Below are 15392 nucleotides of genomic sequence, written 5' to 3'. Positions count from 1 at the left end.
CTGATGCCTGAAGCTATCCCAATCCGATGTCTGCCTCCCTGTTCACTTGAATTCTCCTCTGCGTATCTGTATGAAATTGACCTTTCCTGCAACTTGTGAAGATACTCATGATGACATTTGGGTCCCACTCCATGAACCTGGCTAATCTCCTCACCAGAATGCTTGATTTAATCAGACCTTTTTTTTTTTTCTTTTATTATTCATATGTGCATACAAGGCGAGGGTCATTTATCCCCCCCCGTCCCCACCCCCTCCCTTACCACCCACTCTGCCCCCTCCCTCTGCCCCCCACCCCCTCAATACCCAGCAGAAACTATTTTGCCCTTATTTCTTAATCAGACCTCTTATCATTAGGCAAGAGTCATTATTTTTGGAAGTAGGAAATGCAACTGTCTTTGAGCTTAATACCAGCTGGGATCTCTTCTAATTTTTGTTTTACATGGGAAACAGATAGAGGTTCATGGTTTTTGCTTATGGTGTTCAGTTGCCCCAGCATTGCTTATGGAAACTTATTTTTCTTCCATTGAGCTGCTTTAGTGCATCTGTTCAAATCATTTTTGCTCCTTAAGGTTTATTATTGCCCTCTAGATCTTTTTTAAAAGTTTTAATATCTATGTAACAAAGACTTGTAGAGCAACCATTTTAGGGACTTTTGAATTAGTTCTATATCAATTTCTTTATTATGTTTATTTCAACCAGAAATCTTCGTGTTTGCATTTTTTTCTTTTTAAAATTTATGTTTACCTTTTGTTATATCGATATATAATTTTTGATTTTTTGGCAGTCCTGGAGATTGTAGTCAGGGCCTCATGCTTGCTAGGCAGGGCTTTACCTTTTTAATAAAGTCCTAATTTAATCACAAACCTGCTTACCTGTCCTCCCCCCACCCCTTTCTCTCTCTTTCATTCTTTATTGATGGTGTGGAATTAGAACCCAGGTCTTTGGGCATGGTAGGCTGGAGGTGCAGCTCAAGGGAAAAAAAGAAAAAGTCTACAACTAAAACCTTTAGGACTGGGGTGTGTCTAAGTAGTAGGGCCACTGCCTGGCAAGCACAGGCCTTGAGTTTAAATCCTAGTACTGCCGAAAGAAAGGTTTGTATTGTACAGTTTCTTCAGCCAATTCATGACAGGTAATTTGAGGGGATTAATTTAAGATTGTTTGTCAGAAGTTTTTTGTTTTAATTTAGTTTTTCAGTGCTGGGGATCAAAACTGAGGTCCTTGTGGGTGCTAGGCAATCACTTTACCATGGAGCCACATTCCCCAGCCTTCTAACAGTTTTGTCATCTAAAGTAAGTTTTATCCAAAGAAGTGAGTTTTAGTTCTTTTCTGTATTAGTATGCTTTAAATCTTTGTTTTTATAGCCATTACCAATATTTTAAAAGTAAGCACTAAATAGAACTTTTGGATTTGTTTCTATTTTTCATAAAAACTCACTCAGCATTTGACTAAAATACTTTTGCATTCCTGACACCAAGGGATAAAAAGTTTCATCATTGAAGGAATAGAGTCAATGAATGGTAGTTTCCCACTAAATAAAATATTTTATTCTTGAAAAGCATAAGCTTTTTACAAGACTACTTTAGGGCTGTGGATGTAGCTCAGTAGTGGAGTCCCTGGGTTTGATTCTCAGCACTATGGAAAGAAAAAGAACAAAGGACTAATTTGTAGTTTCATTTATTATAATTAATAGTAATAGGCTGGGCATGATGGTGCAGGGCTGTACTCCTAGCTACTTGGAAGGCAGAGGCAGAAGGATTGTGTGCTCCAGGCCAGTCCTGGCAGCGTTAGAGACCGTATCTCAAAAACAAAATACAAGCCCAAGGGCTTGGGGCGGGCTGGCAGAGTGGCTCAAGTGGTCACTTCCCTAGCAAGCCAGAGGCCCTGGGTTCAAACCCCGGTACTGACAATATAAAAAAGAAAATTAACCATAATATTAAAAAATCATAGCCTACAACTTACACTGTATTTTTCTTATAATCTTTTTTGATATATTTAATGTTTTGTTGTTGTTGTTGAGGTATAGGTATTGTTGAACCTAGGGTTTTGTGCATATTAGGCCACTGCTCTTCCCATTGAGCTATATCAATATCTAGGTGATATTAAGTTTTTTAAAAAACTTCCTCATTGATACTCTTTAAGATAGTTGGTAAGTATTATTAATCCAAAAATGTGAATAACTGCCATGTTTATTTTAAAATCTTAGCTATATATTCTGAGATAAAAGTAAATTACACAGAGAATAGATTTAAAGGACACTTTTCTTGGGTTGTTAAGATATGGCTTTCTTTGGACACTTTTTCTGGTGGTACTGGGGTTTGAACTAAGAGCCTCACACTTGCTAGATAAGTGCTGTACCACTGAGCCATGCTCCTGGCTCATAGGTGACTATTTTTTTTAATGTTATTCTAAACCCTTTCTGTTATACTTGATCTAAGACTTCTGCATGCTTGTTCATAAATAATATTTGCAAATCATAAGAAGCTTTTGGGCTAGCTTTGTTAGTTTTGAAGTTAAAAACCAAATGACCTCCTAAACAGAACTGTTTGGCTGGTTGGCTATATTTTGTTTCAAAAGTATTGGTTCATAGTGAATTGTTTATTAGGTATTCAGAAATAATGCTTTGAATCTTTTCCCATTAACATTTCACATTCTTTATTCTTGAAAAACAATTATGTGCTTCTTGGAATTTACTGGAAGAATATTTTGTAGATTTCATGATTAGATACTACAAACATGTTTTAGTTCCTTAACTTGTCTGAATACTATATAAGTATCTTTTAAAAAATTTACTATTTTTATTAGCATACATTAATAGTACAGGGAGTTTTGTTGTGATCATTCCATAGATTCATACAGCATACTTTGAAGTTCAACACATCTATTATATTCCCTTAACCCTATAAGTATTTAATATGATTATAGGGGTCATTTAGAAATGTATTATTTCAAATTTAAAGTCAACACATATTAATGTAACAGAAAAAGTGTAACTCTCCTTTCATTCCTATTCCCTTTGCTAGAAGTATATATTTTTAAGATATTGGTTGATGTTCTTCCAGCCCTCCTTCTGATGTACTTATGAACATATACATACAGTGAGACACATTGGATCAGGCCTGTATTCCTAGCTACTCAGTAGTATTAATGTTCGTGGCCAGCCTGGGCAAAAACTTCTCGAGACCCATTCAACCATTTTCTTGGCATGATAGCATGCACCTGTCATCCCAGTTAAGTGGGGAAGCACAAATAGGAGGATTGTGGTCCAGGAGGGCTTGGGTATAAAGCAAAACCTTATTTCGAAAATAACCAAAGCATAAGCAAAACAAAAAACCAAAAACCAAGGATGCCAACATGGCTTAAGTGGTAGAGCACCTGCCTATCAAGTGTGAAGGCCTGAGTTCAACCCCCAAGACTCCCCTCCCCCACCAACTTACACATGCTTTAAAGAATATAAGATCATAGCAATGTACATCACATGACATGCGTCTCTCCCTGTCCCCTCTTCCCTATTCATCTCTCTCTCTTTTCCACCTCCTTTTCTGACTCTTTCCCCACTCCCTTGCTTTATATAGATATATGCACCCTGCTTATTTCTGTCATTCTAAAGAAAGCTAGCAGACTGTTATTGACATCAGACAAAATTTAATTCAAATCACATTATGAAAGACCTTTCATATAGATAAAAGAAAATTGAACTTTTATGTATGCACCAATATAACTTTAATATATCCATATGAAAATTGATAGAATTGGAGGAAGGAATTAAGAGAGCTGTCATAGGATATTTAGACTGAAATTTTCAAGAACTGCCTTTCCCTGAAGGTCACATAATGGAGAAGAACTTCAAGAGAGGAACAGGAGTTCAATATTCAACTAGTGGGCCACATCAACAGATGAAAGGGGAAAAGTGTCTGATCATTTCAATGGATGCCAAAGGCATCATAGCAAATTGGGAATAGGTTAGGGCTTTCTTTTATTCTGGTTAAGATTAGCCAGTATACTGAGGAGTAAACGTAGATATTTTCTCGTTAAGAACTAGACAAAATTGTCTGCTTCACCTCTAACAGTTAACATATTATGGACTTTAGGTAATGTAGTGAGAAGAGAAGAAACAAAAGTACAAAGATGGACAAAGGGGAGATAAAATTGCCATTTATAGCTAAAAGTAGTTCCACAGGGCTGGGACTGTAGTTTAGTGGCATAGTGTGTGCCTAGCACGGGCAAGACCCCAGTTTGATCTACAGCACAAAAGGGGAAAAATGCTACATTATAAAACCTAAGCAAACATTAAGAAGTTTCTTGCATGCCTGTAATCCCAGCAGTTGGGCTGAAAAATTATGGAGAGAATGAGGCCCGCCTGGGTTACATAGTGAGATCCTGTGTAAAAAAAAAAAAAAAAAAAAGAACAAAAATCAGTAACACGTGTTATGCCAGGAGTAAACAGACAAAATATGTAATAGATGAAAAACCCCATCTATAACAGCAACAGAAACTATAAAACCTAGTAAAATAAAAAACAAAGTATAGGGCTTCTTAGAGAAAATTACAAAACTTTATTGAAAAGCATAAGGTTCAATATAATTAAAATGTCAATTTTCTAGACAATTTAAAAAATGCAATTCCAGTAAATTCCCAACATAATTTTTTGGATCTGAAGAGGTAATGACTTTTCAGTGAAGGAAAACCAGTGGGTGGGGGAGGGGGAAAGGAGAGGGTGATGGGAGTGTGTGAATACTCTATGTATGAAAATAGCATAATGAAACCCACCAAAAACTTAAGAATGAAAGGGAGAAAGAAGAAAGGGGTAAGAAAGTAATACAGATGGGGTGAAATTGATCAAATTACATTATATACATATTGTAAATGTCACAGTGAAACCCATTTGTACAAATGGATTTATGCTAATACAGATTTTCCTACTTTTTTCCACTGTGCAACCCACTTCATCACCAGTTACCTATAGGAAGAGGCCAGACAATGGTTCAGAGCCACAGTTTGCTCTGGCATGGGACCATATGAAAGGTCCAGGGGGAAGGGCTGCTAAAATTTGTTTTAAAAACAGTTAATGACTTGAATAACTAAGAAGATTTTGAAAAAGTAGAACATACAGGTAATACCAACTCTATTAGATTATGACATATTATGAAGCTGTTGATGTGGTATTGATCTCTGGAGAAGATAAATAATCATTAAGACATAAGAGAGCTCAGAAATAGTCCCACACTGTGTTTGGCAGATATAAGATTGCAAATCAGTGAGGGGGGAGGGACTAATTGAGTAAAAGAGTATGCAGTGACTGGCTTTGCATATGAGATCTCCACTGTATACTGTCATAAAAATCTTTTTTTCAGGTGGAATAAATGTTTAAGCCTTAACTTAGCAGGAAATGCAGGGGGAATCTCTGATCATAAACTTTAAGATTACTCAAGCACAAGCCAGGCCCAGCAAGTGTGAAGCCCTGAGTTGAAAACCCCAGTGCCACCAAATGCAAAACAAAAAACAAATACTCCCTTGCATACTGTTGTGGGAAGTTTTTATATTTCTCAATCAAATAAGTTTAGTTTAGGTGAACTTGTGAATTTCCTTAGCAAATAGGCCTGTTAACTTGATCCTAGAATTTCTCAAATCAATCTGTGCACTCCTGTTTTGGGGAGGAGGATGAATTTGATCCCAGGGCCTCATGGATGCTGGGCAAATGCTCCATCACTAAGCTACACCCCCAGGTCTGTGTGTTGTGTTATATAGACTCAATCATATTTTTGTGGAACAATACCTTCACATGCATCAGTTTGACATAAAAGCTGATATACTTTGTCACTTCATTGTGTAAGGGGAGGAGATAAATATTCAGTGTGCTAGGTGGGATGCTTCACACAGCCACATGACAGAGCCAAGATAGGATCCAGTTCTTCCTTTTTGCCACACTTCATCTGATACTGTTACAAAGTAATATTTGTCTTTCATATTACTCTGTTAATTGTAAAGCAGACTTCAGTGTTGTTTCTCTTATGTTCTGATCTCATGCAGCTCTTACTCTTATTCCCTGAGAAAGTCATATACATTTCTTAAAATTCTGAGATGTATGTCCATATGAATAGCCTGACTTATTTAGCATAAATACATATCCATAATCACTTGTTTATATTTAATCCCAGAAATGAAAAAAAAAATTATTGTCTGTAATTAACATGTCCTAAATGTTTGGTTTAGTTTCTGTAGAAAAGGTTTCCTGAGAGAAAGTGGAATGCATTGTCCTCTGTGTCATAGATATGTGAGTAGAAGAGAAAGAGCACGTGCAGAATGGGTCTTAGATCCCTCAAGTACTATGAGAAAGTTTTCTGGTACTGCAGATGCTGTGAGAAACAGGTAAATGTGACATAGCTCTTTGAAAGGTGTACTCTGAAATAGTCTGAATTTCCTTGGTGAGCATTGTTTTGAAAAGAAAGATGTCATTTAGGTTGGGAATTAGGGTAGAAAAGGCCAAAAAAGCTGTGACTGTACATTTCACTAGATTATAAGCTTATTAATAACAGAGACTGAAAGATAAAATCTCAGTATCATAATTTTAGCGTAGTATTTTTCTCAGAGTACCACTTGCTGATTACTTACTGAATTAACTGAGTGAGCATTTAGCTCACCTGTACCTCACTGTGGTACAGATTCAACCCTTGTTTTTCTGATAATAACATCATTATTGCAACTTCACACATAGAAATGTTATCACTTTCCCAAATGGGTTTATGTAGCCCTGGAACTCTCTATAGCTGTGTTTATCTAAGAAATCATGAAGTGTTTGGGGGAAGACTTTGGTTAAGCTGTAAGAAACAAGTGGGAAATAACTGGCACCAGTTCTCTACTCTGAGTTTTATTGTTCTTTCATGTGGAAAAGTGAAATGATAAAGTGCATCAAGATTTGGGCATATGCATGTGTCTCTGGGTGTATCATACAGACTTTTTCTAATAGCTAATAAAGTCAGTGAGCAAAACAGTTGCTATTTCATGCATTCACCCAAATCAGATCTACGTTTCCATCTTTTTGAGGAAGGTGTGTAACTGACAGGGCAATGAAGTAAAACTGGAAAACATACTTGAGAGATTCTGGCTTTACTCCTCAGTGAGAAACTGAAAAATGTTCCGTGAATTAACCTGGGAACTTAATCTTTACAATGTGCCTTCTAACCCTGCCTTCTTCACTACTTTACAGTAGTTAAATAAAGAAATTCCCAGTAGCGTGAGGCACTTCTTCCTACTCTTTTTTTTCTATTAGTATTATTATCTCAAGTATAAAATTACTTGTTAAATTTTTGTAGTGAGTTTATGGAAGGTACACTCTTCTCCATGGTATGTAGCTCCTACTTAATAATTAAATCATGTACTTGTTTTTCAGAAACTTCTTATTGGGCTAGCAGAGTGGCTTAAGTGGTAGAGTGCCTGCCTAGGAAGCACGAAAGCCTAAGTTCAACCCCTAATACCACAAAGGAAAAATAAAGAAACTTCTTGTTTAAGGGAAATATTTAGTTATCTTTTTATCTTATTTCTCTAGTAGACAGTGTCTCCAACCTTGTGGGCTCTATTTTAAATTAGAAATTACATTGTAGTAATTTACAGATTAAATTCTATTTCATGAGACATCATTGCAAATCTTGTAAGAAGTGTCAGGATGAATGTGGTGTTTATTCTATCATTCCAAAATTTCAAATGTCTCAAGATTCAGTAGGAAACAGGTAGCAACATTTAGTCCTGAAAGAAAATTTTTTATAATTGAAATAGAAATTGGGGAATTATTTGATGTTTGTGTGTTTAAAGTACATTATACTATCACAACTACAGTATTTGCCTTCAAAATTTGTTTGGTACACATAAAATTGTGTCTTGGAGATCGACTTCATGATATAGTTTAGCTTGTGATATTTAAAATCATTCTACAATTTACTTTTCTTTGAATAAAAAACAGACTTGAGATTTGAAGGCTCATTTTCTTTCTGATTTTACAAATGAAATAGTTTGAAAATCAGAGACAATTCCTTTCAGTAAAGTATTTGAAAGCTAGAACTTTTTTCATCGTCATCTAAGGAATAGACCTGATGTTATTTGAAGTTTTCACTCTGATAGTATCATGTAAATGTTGAGACTTGGTACTACTAAATTCATAGTTGTATTTTGTTCTCAATTTTTTTTTATTTTGGTGGTACTGGGTTTTGAATGAGGGCTTCATGCTTCCTAGGGAGGGTCTACCACTTGAGCCAATCCACCAGCTCTTTAAATTTTCCTTTAAAACTGGGTTTTGACTTGATTTTGTATCTTGTCTCATAATTTATGTGTATTAAATGTCTTTAGACTATATACAGAAGAATGACCAACATGCATATGTGTGATTTTAAAAATAGTGACAAAATAGATACTCGGTTATCCACCAAGCAAGGTCAAGAAATAGAACATTTTTCAGAACCCTGGAATCTCCTGTGAGCTCTTGCCCATTAGCACTTACACTCCTATTGTAGCAAGAGAGGGGAGGCCAGGAAAGAAACAGACAGACTGTGTTCTGACAACCAGACAGGGGGAGGGGATGGCAAAGCAGAGAGATAAAACTTAAAGAATTGAAACATGAAGGTCACACAGCACTGGTGAAAAGAAATAGCCAATGAAGTCACATGCAACCATATGTGGGTTGAGCTTTGCTTTTTGGTTCTGTAACCTGCTTGCAAGGGTATATAAGGTGAGACCCCTTTGTTCTTGGGGCTCAGCCTTTGGACAGGAGTCCGCTGGGTCTGTGCTGGCACAATAAATGTTGCTTCCTGCTAATCTGCCTCAGTGTCCTGTATCTCAGCTAGCAAACTCCCGCAACAAAATATCTTTGAGGGCTGGAGCTGTAGTTCAGTGGTAGAGTACACACTTAGTAGGTATAATGCCCTGGGTTTGATGCTAGTGTTACGGGAAACAGCAAGGGAAATAAAGTCACCGAGACCACTTTGCAGGAAGCAGGAATTTTATGATGCTAGCAGACTCAGAGGAGGTAAGTTCTCAAAGCCCTGAGCCCGATCAGTGTCAGGAGATGAGTTATATACCCCCCAGGTGGGTAATGTAACCAGGGGGCTTTTGCAGTATATGATTCACAGGTGGTCAGAAAGACAAGTCAGTTACAGAGAAACAAGTTCGTTACAGAGTTTCCCCCAATCCCCTACAGAATGTGGTCACAGTCACAGGAAACCTTGCAGAGCCTAGCTGGAGGTCTGTGACACTTTTGAGCTTGCAGAAAGCTTCTTGTAGCCCTCAGAGTAGGGAATTCAAGGTAAATTCTAGACACACAGTAAATCCCAGAAAACTAGCCACATTGGCTCCAATACCAGCACTGCAAAAACAATTAACTCATTAATTTAATTTGATATCTTTGAAAATGTAGAAAATGAAGGACTATCAAGATTTATTTATGCCTGGGCACCAGTAGTGCATGCTTGTAATCCTAGCAACTCATGAGGCAGAGATCAGGAGGATTGCAGTTCTAAGCCAGACTGGGCAAATAGTTTGTAAGGCCCTATCTTGAAAAAAACCCTTCACTAAAAAGGGCTGGTGGAGTGGCTCAAGGTGTAGGCCTTGAGTTCAAACCTAGTACCTCAAAAAAAAAAGAAAAAAAGATTTATTAAGAACTCACAATATCTAGCATCAGAAAGGCTAAGAACAAAGTGATTCTCTTCTATACTACACTTCTATATTCTTTCTAAAAGGCAATTTGACTAAGTGTATTTTTAAAAATCAAATTTTACATTTTCACCTTGAACTCTCATTTACCGGAATTTCTCCTAAGTAAATAATTGCAGACACGTATTTTTTTACAGAGATGTTTACTTCAGTATTATTTATTGTGGCTAAAAATTACAGCAATCTAGATGTCCTAAATGTGTTTTTTGTTAAATGTATTATATCTGGAGGAATATTTCATAATGTGGAAAAGTTTATGATATATACTGTTAGGTGAAAAAAGAATATTAAAACTCATGATGTAAAGAATATTTCCATTTTTTAGTTATAGCTATTTATCTCTGTATAACTGTTATTCTATGATCTATCTACCTATCTCATTTTAGAAACCAGCACAGAATACAAATATACATATGTAGCTCCAAGTAGCTCTTGAGTGTAATTATGAGGAAATTGTTAAATTTATTTCTTTTGTTCACTGTTTTCTGAATATTCTATGGTTCACATATATTACTTTTGAAATAGAGAAAACTTATTTTTATTTTTAACTGTTTTGTTAGGGAGGATATAGGCAAAGAAACACAAAATACAGGGCTCAAGTAAAGTAGAAGTGTCTTTTTCCTCTCTCGCTCTCTTTCTCCCCAAACTGTCTAGAGGTGAATGATTCAGGATCAAAATGAAGCTGTACCCCACAGTTTTTCAGGGATCCAGATTTCTCCCATCTTGTGCTGTTATCCTCTAGGTTGATGCCTGTTCCCCATGGTAGAAGCTGGCTAACCTCCATATCCACAGACTTGCCCATGGGAGATTCCAAGCTAAGTAGAGTTGTCTTTAAGGAGATGACTTGAAAGTTAAACACTTCATTTTCACCCACCATTGAGTGAAAATGTCCACACCAGTCACAGGGCCACACCAGTCTGTAAGTCAGTCTGGAATCTATACATCTAGGGGAAAATGATTATTACTTTAAATAAAAAGAGGAGGAATGAATAGTGGAAAACAATTTAGTGGACTCTTTGCTAGATATTATAAATCTATAATAGTTATAATACTATGATACTGATTAAAGAATGAACAAAGCAATGAAGTAGACTGGGAAATCCAGAAATAGACTAAAATTCATACAAGATTTAAGCATATAATAAAGGCTACTTTTAAATTTACTATGGGGATAGAATGAGGTATTCAATCTACAATGTTAAGAGAACTGGATAACAATTTGGAAAAAACCAGATGAAAGCACAAAATGCATTCTCAGTGTATTAAAGACTTAAAGTGCTATGGGAAAATATCAATGGAGATAGCTAATGGAGTATGACTTCTCTTATAGTTGGTTCTCCATTCTGCAGATCTCTAGAACTTATGGAGCTGAATTATCTCTTCCTTTATCTCTAGCAACCAGAATGGGAAAGAATACATTAAGTTTGCATAAAAGGCCTTTATCCCATCCTTGTGCTAGGGATGGAACTCAGGGCCTTGCACATGATAAGCAGGCCCTCTACCTTGAGCTACATTCCAAACCCTATCTCTTTTCTTATCGTCTTTTTTATGTTTTTCTTTGTTTCTAAATACAATATGCAAATCAAGTAATCCACATAATGGTGTTCTTCTAATTTCTATCAGTATATATACTGGCATATATTTGATTCTATTCGCTGTAGGTAAAACTGAGTCTCTAGCTCAACAAGCAAAAAACAAATAACTCGATTTAAAAATGGACAAAATCAATGTCCTGGGTTCAGTCCTCATCAACATCCACACACATACATACACACACAGGCAAAGGATTTGGATAAACATTTCTACAAAGATGATATACAAATAGTCAATAAACATATAAAAAGATGCTCAACATCAATAATCACTAGAAGCACAAATCCAACCCTCAATGAGATATCACCTCATTGAGAATAGCCACTATTAAAAAACAAAACTAACAGGACCGGCAGTGTAGCTCAAGTGGGAGAGCACCTGCTTTGCAAGTGCAAATTCCTGAGTTCAAGCCCAATTCATCAATTCCACGTATAAGTCCCCGAAAAAACCCAACCACAAACAGAATATAAAGTAACAAGTGATGGTGAGGATGTGAAGAAATTGGAATTTTTGTGCACTGTTGATGGGAACTTAAACCAGTATAGTCACTGTGGAAAACAGTATGGGGTTCCTCAGAAAATTAATAAAAATAGAACTACCAAATGATACAGCAATCATGCTTCTGAGTAGATATTCAAAAGAATTGAAAGCAGGTATCCAAGAGAGGTACTTCACACCCATGTTGATAGCAACATTATTCACAATAGCCAAGATTGGAAGCAACTCAAATGTCCATTGAAAGATGAATGAATAAATAAGATATAGTATTATTTACATACAATTGCATATTATTCAGCCTTAAAAAGGAATCCTGTCTCATATAATACAAATAAGCCATGAAGATATTATGCTAAATGCAATAATCCAGCTACATAAAAATACTGTATAATTCCATTTACATAAGGAATAAAAAATAGTCATATTCACAGGAACAAAATGTGGTTATGAGCCAGGCTCTGGTGGCTCATGTCTGCAATACTAGCTACTCAGGAGGCAGCGATCAGGAGGATTGTGGTTCAAACCCTGCTGCAGCCAAATAGTTCACAAGACCTTATTTCAAAAATATCTAACACAAAACAGGGCTGGGAGAGGGGTTCAAGTGATAGAGCACCCACCTAGCAAGCATGAGACCCTGAGCTCAAGCCCCTGTACCGGAAAAAAAAAAAAATAGTGCTCATGAGGGAGTTGAGGAGATAAAGAAATTGGAGGTTCTGTTTTTGTTTTTGTTTTCAGTGTTGGAGATCAAACTCAGAGCCCTGTACTGGTAGACAAGAATTCTACCACTGAGCTATACACTCCTAGCATGAAGACTTGTTTAAGAGGTATAGGGTTTCTATTTTATGCATGAAAAAATTGTGGAGATCTATTGCATAACAATGTAAATGCACTTCAATATGGTCAAAATAGTTAATTTTATGTGGTTTATACCACAATTAAAAAGTTTTTAAAACATAGTCTCTGCACAATGTTTGTGCTTTAAGATTTCAAGAATCAGACATAAAGATTACTTATTCCTGAACTGTCCAACATGGCAGCCAGTAGTCACAGATAGCCAGTCAACATGTGAAAATTTTATGTTTAAAATGTGGCTACTGGATATGGCAATACTTTTGGAATTATAAGATTGATTACTTAAAATAGCTATGAACAAACATGCTAAGAGGTCTAATACAAAAAGTGGACAAGAGATGTAAATAATGTAACCAGAGAGATGGAAAGTGTAAGAAAGTCAAAAGAAAATGCTACCTACCTAGCAAGTGTGAGATCCTGAGTTCAAACCCCAGTACCACCAAAAAAGAAAAAAAAGTATCAAAAGAAAATTTCAAAAAAAACTTTCAAAAGAAAATGCTGGAAAGCAAAATCACTGTAGCAGAAGTGAAGAATGCCTTTGATGGGCTCATCAGTAGACTGAACATCTGGGAAAAGAATCAGTGGACTTGAAGATATGTCAATAGTAACTTTTCCAAATGAAAAGCAAAAAGGGAAAAAAAAGAATTTTAAAAAATGGAACAAAACATCCAAGAACTGTGGAACAATTACAAAAGGTATAACAGACAGACTTTGGAATACTGAAGAAAGAAAATTTTTAAATAAGCTGGGAGTTGGTGGCTCATGCCTGTAATCCTCGGTACTCAGGAGGCAGAGACCAGGAAGATCACAATTCGAAGCCAGCCTGGGCAAATAGTTCATGTGACCCTATCTCGAAAAAATCCATCAAAAAAAGGGGCTGGTGGAGTGGCTCAAGGTGTAGGCCCTGAGTTTAAACTCCAGTACCACAAAAAGAGTTTTAAGTAACTATGGCCAAGAACTTTTCAGCATTAGTGAGTCACAAACCACAGATCCAGAAATTTGAGAGAAGATCCTGTAGGATGAAAAATAAAAACAAAAAGTCTATCTAGGTATATCATATTCAAACTGGACAAGATTATAGACAAGAAGAAAATCTTTTTATTTTCTTCCTCAGTGGTACTCAGGAACCTCCACTTGGTAGATACCTGCTCTATCACTTGAACCACTTGGCCAGCCAAAAATCTTGAAAGAATCCAGAGGAAGAGGGACCTGACTTACAAAGGCTCAAGGTAAAGAATTACATTGGCCTTCTTGTAGAAACCATGTAAGCAAAAAGAGAGTGGAATGAATTATTGAAAGCATTGAAAAAAAAAGAGCAGCAACCTAGAATTTTATATACAGCAAATTTATATTTCAAAAGTGAAGAACTAAAAAATTTTCTCAAAGAAAAATGGAGGGAATTTTATCTCCAGTAGACATGCCTTGTAAGAAGTATTGAATGAATCACTCCAGAGAGAAGGAAAATAGTATATGTCAGAAACTTGAATCTCCATAAAGAAAAAAAAAATTTAAGAATAAAGCATTGAGAAATGAAGGTAAAATAAAATATTTTCATTTTCTTATTTTAACTGATGTAACCCAAAACAATTTGTTTAAAAGAATAATAGCATAATATATAGATAGCTATAGTTTGTGGATAATTGAAATGCATGATAGTTATAAGAGATGGAGGGAAGAACTGAGAACATTACACTACCCAGGAAGCAGTATAATGTTATTTGAAAGTAAACTTATGCTTGTTGTGAATATAAATGCAAATCCTAGAGTAATTAATAAAAAACATGAAAGAAGTGTAATTGGCATTCACTGAAAGAGAAGAGAAAATTAAATTATGTAATTAAAACCAAAGAGGAAAGCTGGCAGAGTGGCTCAGGTAGTACAGTGCCTGCCTAGCAAGGGTGAAACCCTGGATTCAAACCCCAGTACTACCAAAAGAACAAAGAATTAATAAAATCAAAGAAGGAAGTAAAAGAGTAGAAAACAAAAGAGAAACAGAATTAGCAATGAAATAAAACAACTACAAATGTGGTAGATATCATATAGTTTATCAATAATAACTTCAAATGTGAATGGTATAAATGCACCAATTAAAAGGCAGAGACTACCAGAGTAAATAATGTCATAAATCCTGTCCAGCTCCTCTGAAGAATGAAATACAGATTAAAAGAAAAGGAATGGAGAATGATCTACCATGCTAGCACTAATCAAAAGAAAGCTGCAGTAGCTTATGTTAATTTGAAACAAATGACCTTCTACAGAAGCTTGGAAGACAGTTCTCATGCCACTCAGGCCCTTAGCTCTAAGAGGAACATTTGACATAAGTCAGTGTTTCTGCATGTTGACTGCTTTTTGCTGCTTTTATCCAAGTCTTATGACATAGATGATTCCAGGCAAGAACTAGCCAGTTTGAGACGGATGCTGGTGGCTTGTGCCTGTAATCCTAGCTACTCAAGATACAGAGATCACCCTTCACAAAAATAGGGCTGCTGGAGTGGCTCAAGGTGAAGGTCCTGAGTTCAAGCCCCCAAAATGCCCCCCAAAAAGTATTCTTTACCAGACAATGAGAGCCAGCCAAAACAACAAAGTTGCCTTCTTAGTCGAAGCTATTGCTTTATATGACAGATTATCCTAATTTTTAGTGTAGAGATTTTCTATATCCAGAAAGTAAGGTAAGTAAGTTTTTAGCCTCAAGAGCTTTATCCAAACAAGATCTATGACTGTGGTTTTTTACCAAAGGACTGAATAGAAGAACG

The 15392-nt window shown here is 36.1% G+C and overlaps 1 non-coding gene across 1 annotated transcript; it reads right to left on the bottom strand.

Moving 5' to 3' along the window:
- Positions 1-4927: 4927 nt before the first annotated feature.
- Positions 4928-5060, bottom strand: LOC141422924 (small nucleolar RNA SNORA42/SNORA80 family). Its single transcript, XR_012447618.1, has one exon. It is a non-coding gene; the product is annotated as a small nucleolar RNA SNORA42/SNORA80 family (small nucleolar RNA).
- Between the last annotated feature and the right edge of the window lie 10332 nt (positions 5061-15392).

Source organism: Castor canadensis, chromosome 4 (genome assembly GCF_047511655.1).
Source record: "Castor canadensis chromosome 4, mCasCan1.hap1v2, whole genome shotgun sequence".
In the NCBI taxonomy this organism is placed as follows: Eukaryota; Metazoa; Chordata; class Mammalia; order Rodentia; family Castoridae; genus Castor; species Castor canadensis.
Note: the sequence above shows the minus strand (reverse complement) of the source record. Positions and strands in the feature narration are given on the sequence as shown.